The sequence below is a fragment of the Mastomys coucha genome, unplaced genomic scaffold, assembly GCF_008632895.1.
Source record: "Mastomys coucha isolate ucsf_1 unplaced genomic scaffold, UCSF_Mcou_1 pScaffold21, whole genome shotgun sequence".
NCBI lineage: Eukaryota > Metazoa > Chordata > Mammalia > Rodentia > Muridae > Mastomys > Mastomys coucha.
The window spans coordinates 37638873-37649825 of NW_022196904.1; the positions used below are offsets into that span (position 1 = coordinate 37638873).

The 10953-nt window shown below is 43.9% G+C and overlaps 1 long non-coding RNA gene across 1 annotated transcript; it reads left to right on the top strand.

The window, feature by feature from the left end:
• The first annotated feature begins 9869 nt into the window (after positions 1-9869).
• Positions 9870-10776, top strand: LOC116100502. The gene is made up of 2 exons (XR_004122602.1): positions 9870-9985; positions 10091-10776. It is a non-coding gene; the product is annotated as an uncharacterized LOC116100502 (long non-coding RNA).
• Positions 10777-10953: the final 177 nt, after the last annotated feature.

A 10953-nucleotide genomic window follows, 5' to 3' on the forward strand; every position in this document is an offset into this window, starting at 1 on the left:
CCCCCTTTCTTCTTGCCTGGACCTGCCGGCAAGGAGCCAGCATTACTGGACCAGGCTCTCTCTGAAGGCTAGGAAGTAGCAAGAAAGATCAGGGGTGAGGGGAAGCTCTGTGAGTGGCGAGAAAGCACGGAGGCAGGCTGCCTGCACCTCTTCACTATATATTCAAGTAATATTTAAGTCATTCTCAGATCCTGATGAGGTTGAAACCTAGTTTTAATTTCATACTCAAACTCAAGTTGTTTAACATTGAGAGAGAGTTTATAGAGTGCCACACACATTTTGCGTGACAGCAGTTTATGAGGCAAAAAGCTTCAAGGAAGCCAGCCTTCTGCAATCCCTAACTCAGAGGTAGCCCAGATATGTCCTTGCTATAGTCTCATGTGCTAGATGCCCACCAAGATATGATTTACTATAATAGCTAAACAAAATTAAATGTTGCTCTCTGACCTCCACCAATGTTCCAACATCCTAGTCAAATCCTGGCCTGGAATTTCGCAGGCAATGCTACACACTCAGACTAATTCCCTCCAGCATTGTTAGAGAGATAATGAGGCGGGCAGGGCCTTAAAGTTTACAGAATAGAAGTTGATAATCCCAGGGCAAGGTCAACTTTTCAGTCACATACAGCAGTTGAATCACTCCCAGGGATTAGAAGAATGAGACCCCTTGGGACATGCCTCTACTAGCCCAGAAGATTAGCATAGTGGGCATTTACTAAGGATGGGCAAGACCTTGAGCCAAGTGTGTGTGTGTGTGTGTGTCCGTGTACTACAAAGTATTCGAGATTCGAGATTTGAGCCTCTACCTTCCTGGATGGCTCACCTGCAGTCCTCCGGGGCTCTGGCTGGGCCCATGCAGGCCAGAGCGTGCTCAGAGACCAGGGGTGCTGCACTGGTCCAGAGAACATGGCTGCTGTTTTGGACCCAGTGTGTTTTAGATGGCCTCAGATGTACCTCAACTGCTGAGCTGCCAGATTTTTCTTTTCTCTCTTGTAATGACTGTAAAAGTCTGATGCTGTTTTGAGAAATACATTCAGATCCTGCACTTCCTTGTGTCACATCTGTTATTTTTTCTTTGCCAATGCCCTGTTTCTCCTGCGGGTGGAGGAGCCGAGATTGGCCGGCCTGCAGTAATAGAGTAGAAGACATGGTTTGCAGATGTCATTACAAGCTAAAATCTAATCATAATCTAGGGATAGAGTAATGATTCTTTGAGTTAGGAATGATGGTAGAGTACTTGATCTTATTGACAAATATGATGGACTGGATGTCATTTGTATACCATATTGTGTAATTTACATAATTGTTATGGTTTTGTTCAATTTATGTCTGGGAGAAGAGTTTTTAAAAGGTTTTTGTTTGTTTGTTTGTTTGTTTTGTTTTTTCGAGACAGGGTTTCTCTATATAGCTCTGGCTGTCTTGGAACTTACTCTGTAGACCAGGCTGGCCTGGAACTCAGAAATCTGCCTGTCTCTGCCTCCCAAGTGCTGGTATTAAAGGCGTGTGCCACCACCACCCAGCTTTGAAAAGTTTTTATTAGACAGAAAATGTGAAGTTTAGGGGCAGTTTGGATGATAAGGTCCTGTTCCCCAATTGGTTCTTGATCTGTCAGTAAAGAAAGCCATGTGACAATTGCTGGGTGGAAGTTACATACAGAACTATTGGGTCCCTGGAGGAAAAGGGCAATGCAAGAGAGGAGGAGTTCTCTCCTTTGGAGAGAGAAGAACAAGGCTGTTGAGTGTAGCTTTTTGCTCTACCCACGTTAATTTGGGGAAGTGACCATGCTACCAATCCCTTTCCGCTTCCCTTGAATTTTTGGACAAAAGAGACATGCATCACCTCACCTGGTGCAGGGAACTACTCACTAAGTAAGTAAGCACTCCAAACTGAGCTCAGTCCCCCTCAAGATGCACACTGTAGAGAAGGCACATGCCACGGACTGGGGTTTTTTTATGGGGATCCCTTGTACCACGGGACGATGAGTTCTGGCCAGGTGTGCACAGAATTCGGCTGTGACAAACAGACTCAACACAAGTAGTGTAGGATCTGAGTGTATTTTTCAAATACGGAGTCAGGTTTATATAGTCGATACAAAAGGGTTTGAAAGAATCAGGTGGTACAATGGTCAAGATATATCAAACAAGGTGCAGGTACATAGCCTTTTGTTGGGAACACAATGGGTCAGCAACAAAATATATACATGTTAATTGGCAGGAACTAAACAGCAGTTGCAACCTAAAAGAAAGTTAGCTCTGACTAAGGTCACCTTGGCCTAGAAGCCAGGTGCAGATAGTTCTTCTTCAGTTTGTTGTTTAGGTTACAGACTGGGTGGGCCTTAGTAAGTTTCTCAACTATGCTAATTTTCTGGGCTAGTGGAGGTTAGCCCCAGGGAATACTTGTTAAGGTAGTTCCTAGGAGTGATTCAACTGCAAATCTATTATGGCCTGCCTTATATTGACTAAGAATGAGGATTCCACCTGACCTTGCCCTGGGATAGGTCTCTCATTCTGTAAACTTCAATGCCCTACCCCTTCATTATCTCCCTAACAATGCCAGAGGCAATTAGTTCTGGGTGGGTAACACTCCCTATGGAATTCCAGGCCAGGGTTTGGCTAGGACCTTGGAACATTGGTGAAGGTCAGAGAGCAATGTCCGATTTTCTTTTTTCTAGCTGTTAATAAATCATATTTTGGTGGGCATCTAGCACATGAGTACGAGGACATATCTGGGCTACCTCTGAGTTAGAGGTGCCAGGCGACAATGCAGGGGCAGGAGGCAGACTTTCCTTGAAGTTTTCACCTCAAATACTGTTGTCATTCAAAGTCTGCGTGGCAGGCACAGGAGTATGAGATCCAATTTTTTTCCTGAAAGCCTAAAGTTAATTCCCGATTAAACATCTTCAAAGCCCCGTCACAAATAACTGAGGCACTTGTCTCCTCAAAATGTCTTTTGTCTTTCTGTTTAATAAACTCATCGACTAGTTCTGAAGTTGTTTTCTGTGACAGGTTTCAAGGTCCTGGTGCATCTGTGTGTGGCCCACCTTGCTCTGAGAAGACCTCCACAGCTTCACTGCTCAACTGCTTCAGTTGCATCATAACAATATGGCTTCACAGAGCTGCCAGAGGGGTCCCAAGAGTGTGCACATGGACCCCAAGGGGCCATGTTGTACTGCTCTCTGCTTTTTGTGTAGCCCTGGCTCTTCACTACATGGCAGCAGCCAAGGACCATCCAGGAAGTGTGGAGGGCTGAGCAAGCCAGTCCAGTCCAGCTTGGTAGTCTTATGGGTTGCAGAGCAGCTGGCTGGCTTGTGGAGTTTATTACTACTGCTTCTGTGTTGCCCGCCCTTGGCAGGTAGGATGCAGATGAAATGGGAAGGAAGAGGGAGAAGCTGCTATGGCTCCTGACATCCCTGGTGGGCTCTGATGAGCTCCCACTTACTGTGGTTGTGGCTTCTTTACCCCGCCTGCACTGAGTGCTCTTGTGCATAGAATAAAAATACTTAGTGATTGCACAGTCAGGCTTTGAAGACCTACAGTGTGCCATTTGCCTTGATTGTAGACCTTTTGGTACCTTGCCACTTCACCAGAGATGTGAGAACTAGGGGGAAAGTTGGAGAAAAACTACCTTCATGTCATCCAGGCATTTGTACTAGTGTTTTTGCAGAGGCAGGAGGGACAGTTTTCATCTCATGGGAACATTCTAAGGGACTTAGTTTTGTAGCCTGGGACTCTAAGTTAAGAGTCTGGCTGTTTTAGCTCTAGGGTAGTTTTCTGTTCTGCCATCATGTCAGAACAGAGATCTCTCTTGTAGTTTACATGCTAGTTGATGTCTACAATCCCATTCAGAAGCCTGCAACTGCATGCCATAATAATCTCCCAAAGTCTTTACTTCTAAACACTGACCCAGTGTGTGTGCATGTGTGTGTGCATGCGTGTGTGTGTGTGTGTGTGTGTGTGTGTGTGTGTGAGTGAGTGTGTGTGCAGTTCAGCATCAACCTATGAATTTGGGAAGGACAGAGTTCCATCCTCACCACATCACCAAACATGTTCATGGACTAAAATATAACATTCCACTCTGCATTCTCCTTCTAATTTTGCTCTCTCCTCCTGCTCTGATTTCACAACAGTGCTCTTATTCTCAATGCTTTTTCTCTCAATTCTATGTCTATACTTCTAAGTTCTTCTTGAGTTCAGTTCCCTCTCTGTTTAGTTTTTCTCAGCTCAGTTCTGACTCTTTGTCCTCTGCACTTAACTATCTTTCAGAATACATGATCACATGTTAAAGAGTTCATCACAAGTTCACACAAAAAATCAAATCACAAATTGAAATAGAAGTTTACAACAGAGAATGTTTACATGCATATCCATTAGGAGTAATTATCAGGCTAAACATCTATCACCTGTCACAGCTCCACAGGTTCACTGAAGGTTTAAAGCCATAACTACTTCATTAGTGAAGTTTTGTATAGATAAACCCAGTCAATATTTTATCTTCTGTCCTAGCACCTAAAATAAATCATTAGTTCCCTTTTTATGACCTTTGGTTAATTGTTTTACAACCTCTTGGAATGTTCTGTGAGTAGAAGAAAGTCTGGTTACTATCTAAGTGCAAGGTACTGGTCACACACTAAAGACTGACAGAGTTCTCACTACAGTTTTGACTATCAGAAAAGGACCTAGTAGAAGTTCCAGTATAAAAGAGCTCAATAATCACTGATACAATTTAGGAATTTTTAAAAAATATTTATTTATTATTATATTAAGTACACTATAGCTGCCTTTAGAAGAGGGCATCAGAGCTCATTACAGATGGTTGTAAGCTGCCATGTGGTTGCTGGGATTTGAACTCAGGACCTTTGGAAGAGAAGTCAGTGCTCTTACCTGCTGAGCCATGTCACCAGCTCTAATTTAGGAATTCTTATAAGATCATCATTAAGACTTAAGATATCATCTATTTGTCTATATAGGATCACTGCAAGACATTACATCTTTGTAGATCTTCAGAGATTTGCTCAAATGGGTGGGCTAATACTTAGTGATTGTTATATATGTTTAATAGTAACAGGAAAAGCATATTAATGGCAGGAATATTTCCTAAAATGAATTCTCTTAGGTCCTTGCTTATATGAACGAATGTGTCACAGACTATATTATAATCTGAAGCAGACCATCTCAGGAAGATCACCTGCTAGTTATTAGCTTGTCCTATTATGACTCCTGACACTTCTTTGTAGAAACTGTTAAGTTGGGGCTGCTGAGGTGACCTAACAAATTAACTCTGATGACCTCAGATTGATTCCTGGGGCCCTAATGGTTTAAGGAAAGATCTTATTTCCATAAGTATCCCCTACCTCTACAGAGATGCTATGGGCCCATGTGCTCTCTCTGTCTCTATCTCTCTCTGTCTCTCCCCACACACTAATATACTCAATATATGTAAATTTTCATTAAAATTTTATTATCTGATTTTAAAATGGACATAGACCCCCTAACAGCTAAAGCATTTGTGAAAAAAAAAAAAAAAAAAAAAAAGGACGGCCTAGGAGATCTATTTGGAATAACAAGGTAAGAGCTTTTCTGAGCTGTTCAAGGCTATATAACAAAAGCTATTCATCACTTCCCCATGACTGGGTACCATGAACCTCCTGTAACTGAGTTCTCATATTGCCATAGGTGGACTGGAAGTGGAGATGGCGGGGAAGACTCAGATGGTATTCCTACATGAAGACGTCACCATACCCTGCAAAATCCCTGGCTCCCCACGGCTGGACCTCAATACTGTGGGAGTCATCTGGTCTTTGAAGAAGGACGGGGATGAATCTGAGATCCAGGTGTTTGAGTTTTATGGAGATCAAAGAGAGGCAGTCCGGCCTGGAGCAGATGTGTCCTTGCTTGGTCTAGAGCGTGGCAATGCCTCACTCCATCTCCCCAGGATCGAGCTATGGGAAGCAGGAGAATACAGATGTAAGGTTGTGGTCACCCCTGAAAAGGCAGAGGGGACAACCAGGCTAGAAGTTGTTGGTGAGTCCTCCTGAAAGACCCCCATAGCTGGGGAGACCCTCAAGTCTTGGGATGACACAACCACCCAATAACTCACGAGAGACTGATCTTGCTGCAATCACATAAGGTTTATTTGGGATACCAGTACCGGGGTTGATCTCGTGACCTTGCTGGCCAGAGGAGTTCGACCACGAGCATGAGGAGTAAGGGGTATTTAAAGGGAAAAACCACAAACTAGGGGGGTGAAAGGGTTACCAAGGAAACATAACAAGAGAACAATGGAAAATTCCAAAGGAACCCACTACCTAGCTGAGTCAGATCACAAGGAAGTCATCTTGCACACTCATTGTCTAGAGGAATGTGGTTTGGTCAATACTATCTTCTTAATGGCTGACGGCTCCTAGGACTAATTAGATAACTTATATCCTGTTTCTTTGTTCTAGGACCTAACTAGGTGAAGCCTTTGTGGCCAACAGGTTTCTGAAACTGGCTAGTCTACATTCTTGGCTTGTTACAGAGACCTTCTATGTCCTTTAAGTAAAGGTTATACAGTATACATTCTCACCAATATATTTCTATTAAATGCTCTCATTTTAAAATTCTAAAATTCTCCAGCCTTTCATTCCATGGAAGTGCCCTGTGAATCTGATCCTGCTGGAGTAGTGGTGGGTAGGTAGATGACCAACCAGAGCAGAGGGTTAGAACATGGGTGAAGGGATCAGGGGACATGAATTTCTATTCCATTTGCAACCCAAGTCCATAGGCAAGCACCGAAGAGGATGAGGCAGGGGGACCTTGCTTATCTTTTTATTTTGTCATTTCTACACAGAAGTGTTGATTTTAAAATTTTGATAATTACAAAATTATTAAAATTTAAAAGTTTTGATAATTACAACTTATTATTCTTTCCTTCATAATTCATGATCTAACATTACTTACTAATTTGTTTTTTGGAAAATAGTTTCAGGTAGCCTAGCCTGGCTAAGACTTACTATGTAGCTGCAGATGGCCTGGAATTCTCTTCCTCCTGTCTCCACCTCCTGAGTGCTGGTGTTGCAACTGGTGCCTCATTTATGTGAGGTACTTTCTTCGGCCTTATTCATGTGTTGTGTTATCAATATCACAGAGCTTTCCTGAAGGATACTTCCTGAAAGTACTCCTGACACTTCTAAATCAACGCAGAATGGCCGCAACTCCCTACAACATCTCTTTAACCTGACAGCTCGTTTCCATAGCAAACATACTAAGAAACCTATAGTGGTGTCCACTAGAGTTGTGCTCACTGCTTTTTTTTAGAATATTAAAAAATGTTTTATGACAATTTCATAAAACTTGCTTGACAAAATTACTGCGCAGATGGGGGTCACTGCATGCCAGCACTCTGCTGGCCCTGCCAACATGTCCCAAGCATGTTAATTAAGCATAGACCCAATGTGTTCACTCACCTCCCCTGAACTCTCCTCAGGGGCCAAACATGCTGAGAAGAGCTCCTCTGTCTACCTCAGGGGGCCTTCAGTCTGCTGTTGTAAAGTAAGGAGTCTCCAAGGCCATTGCTGAGGTAGAAGCCACTATGGTGTGAAGAGAGAAACAGGTGGTTGGCTCTGGCTGAACTGTAGCTCTCTTCTCTGGCAGCTCGCCCTGATATGAGTTTGTTTGAGAAACCAGCTACAGCGAGAAATGGTAAAGACAAACTCATTATATGCCAGCTGGATGGATTCTACCCAGAAGCCTTTGACATAAAGTGGATGAGGGGTACCCTGAAGGATTCCCACTTCCAAGAGATTACTGAGGACATAGTCACTGGTCCAGCTGTGAAGAATGTTGATGGTACCTTCAGTGTAAACAGCTCCTTGGTTCTGAAGCCAGCTCTGGAAGGCCATATATACCAGTGTGTGGTGTCACACAGATTCTGGCTCATCCCACAAAGTCTCAATATCACAATTTTTGAGAATGGTGAGTTTCCTCCCATGCTCACCCCACTTATGAACATGGGGCTGGGAGCTTGGGGTTTTGAGAAGTTTAGGATCTTTGCTAGGAAAGGAGAGGAAATTGGAGGCTGAAGAGAAACAAGCTGCGGTCTTCTTCAGCTCACATCAGAGTTAGCAGTCCTGAGTTAGGTCCTGTGCTGATTGCCCAGAAGCAGATGCCCATGCGTTGTATAGGATCATGAGGGCTGTTTGTTTGTTTGCTCAAAACAGCTTCAGAGTTCCTGTGGCAGAGACTGGGGAGCTTGCCAGCCCCTTGGAGCCCAGGACTAGCACCATCCTCTTAGGATAAGAGACTGTCAGCCAGGGGCCAGCTCTGCCAGGTGAGCCAGCACCCTTTCCAGTCAGGTGATAGATAACCCCTCAGAAGGTGTTAGATGTTTAAATCCAATCAGTAGTTCTGTCTTATGGACTATGTGCCAAAAGTTGGAGGTCACAGAGGGTGTCCACAGTGTATGTGGTGGTCAGAGTGTGTGCAGTGGTCACAGTGTGTGTATGTGTGTGTGTGTGTGTGGTCAGGAAACAGAGGAGAGTGAGCACTCAGCTTGCTTTCTCCTTCATGTTCAGCCCAGGACATCACTCATGGAACAGTGCCATCCACATCTGAAGTGGGTCCTCCTATGTCAGCTAACCAAGTGTAGATAATCCTTTATAGATGTATGCAGAGGACTGTCTGGTGTGTGCCTCTCAGTCCTGTCAAGTTTTTCAAATTGACAGAATTAATCATCATTACATTTCCTCTGTTTTTCTCTCTCTCTAGAGTCAGGATCTGGGATGATGTATGTTACCATCATTGGCTCCTGTATTCTACTGTTTTCGGTGATAGCTTGTGGCCTTTGGAAATGGAAAAGACCTGCAACACACAGATCAGGCCTGTGTTGTCTTCAGGTATATGTGATCACAGTCACCAGACAGTGTCAGGGAGTCCTGGGGATGGGTCCTGGGTATTGAGTGCTGTTTTAGGAAAGACTGTTCCTGTCTGGTCTCCTTTGGCGTCCCACCTGGACTCTGTGGAGAAGGACTGTGGAGCCTCTTCCTGTGCAAGGGATGACACTTTCACTGTGAATTGCATTTGACCTTATTACTTGAGACCAGGTCTTAGAACCATGACATGAGCAGTACTGTTCCATGACATACAAAACTCTCAGCTGAGGAGTCAGTTCCCAAACTGCTCATAGTTTGTTAACACCTCCGTGAGCTCACTAAGCACAAGGCTTCAGTGAGTGACCACAACTTTCTAATTGCATCCCCCAGATGTTTGTAAGTTGAATCTTGGGGTATCATCCAAACAATGAAAGAAAATAGTGGAGCAGCTTTAGAAGGCTCGGGAAACCATTGTAAATGTGTTGGTTAGGTTAGAAGTGTCATGGGTCTTAGGTGTTTATGGGCCCACCAAGGCAGAATCTGTGCGAGGTTAATGTTCCTCATTGTACTGCATTAGGAGGAATGGGGCAGTCGAGGACATAAGGACTGCTGGGGCTGCAGAGATGACCCAGCAGTTAAGAGCACTGGATGCTCTTGTATAGGAGTCAGGGGTTCAGTTCCCCCACATGGTGGCTTACAACCCCTTGAGACCATCTCAGCTCCAGAGGCCCATATACACATTCATGTAAACATACACACAAACACATAAGGACAATACATAAGTAAGCCTGTTTTTAGAAGGAGAGGAAGAAAAAGAAGAAAAAGAAGAAGAAGAAGGACAAGGTGGAAGAGGAGCAAGAGGAGGAGCAGGAAAAGCAGGAGGAGGAACAGGAGGAACAGGAGGAGGAACAGGAGGAGGAGGAGAAAGAGGAGGAGGAGAAGGAGGAGGAGGAGGAGAAGAAGAAGAAGAAGAAGAAGAAGAAGAAGAAGAAGAAGAAGAAGAAGAAGAAGAAGAAGAAGAAGAAGAAGGAAGAGAAGGAGGAGGAGGAGGAGGAGGAGGAGGAGGAAGAGGAAGAAGAAGAAGAAGACGACTGCTGATCCGGCACAGACCAACCAATTTGTGGAGTTTATCTTCCTGGTTAGTGCTAAGACAATGTAAATCCTGTGCGTAAAGTTGCATGGAAGTGTTTTCTGTGACACTAAGGTTGGCATTTATTCCTGTCTTTCTCTGGCTGTGATATAGGTGCTGTGGCCATCCTGCAGGAACACTTAACTCAGGAAGGGCAGGAAGCCTGTGGCTGGGCCTGGATGTTGGTATGGTCTTTTCTGTCTTTATTTCATCCTTCCCGTCTGGTCTCAGTGACTTTGGATTTCCAAGCTGGCAGCCCCTTGATTTGGGGCTAAACTGTTTGACATGCTCTTTGGTAAGAAAACTCAGGCCGTAATTTTTTTGAATTATTTTCTACATGAGATACTTAATCATGAAAACATAGTGTGCCAAAACTTCTTGCGAAAACAGTTTGCAGGAGATGTCTCCAGCTCTAAGTGTCTCCTACAATAAATAACTCAATGATGCACCATAGGGTCTTGGCAAAAAACAAGCTCAAGTCAAAACCAAATCAATATTTGGAAAGAATTAAGATCAGGGCAGGGATTAATCAAATGGGAATGTAAAAGGATTCCAAGGAACAAAGGGTTTGTTCTTTGTAAATCGGATCCACAAATTCTTCTCCACCTGTCTGGCAGAAAGCAAAGCCTCACCTTAATAAGTCAGAGGTGAGAAAGGAGTCATTTGGAACCTGGGGGTCATTAGGATATTCTGAAAGAAAAAAAAAGATATTTTCCTAATTGGAAACTTTTAAAGGATTCAATGAATTGTTTGGTATATATGATCTACCAGAATTAAACCCAGATGAGACAATTTAAAGAGATCTTTGAGGAGCAATGTGTGATGGGTTTTGAGTCGCGGCAGGAAGCGTCTGCAGACACCAGGCCCAGGCAGTTTCATGTGTAAGAGGTTTAATTGGAAGGGAGGTACGGGGGTAGCAGCGCAGGAAGAGAGAAGGGGGAGAGAGAAGAAGAAAGAGAGGAAGATGGAGGAAAGTA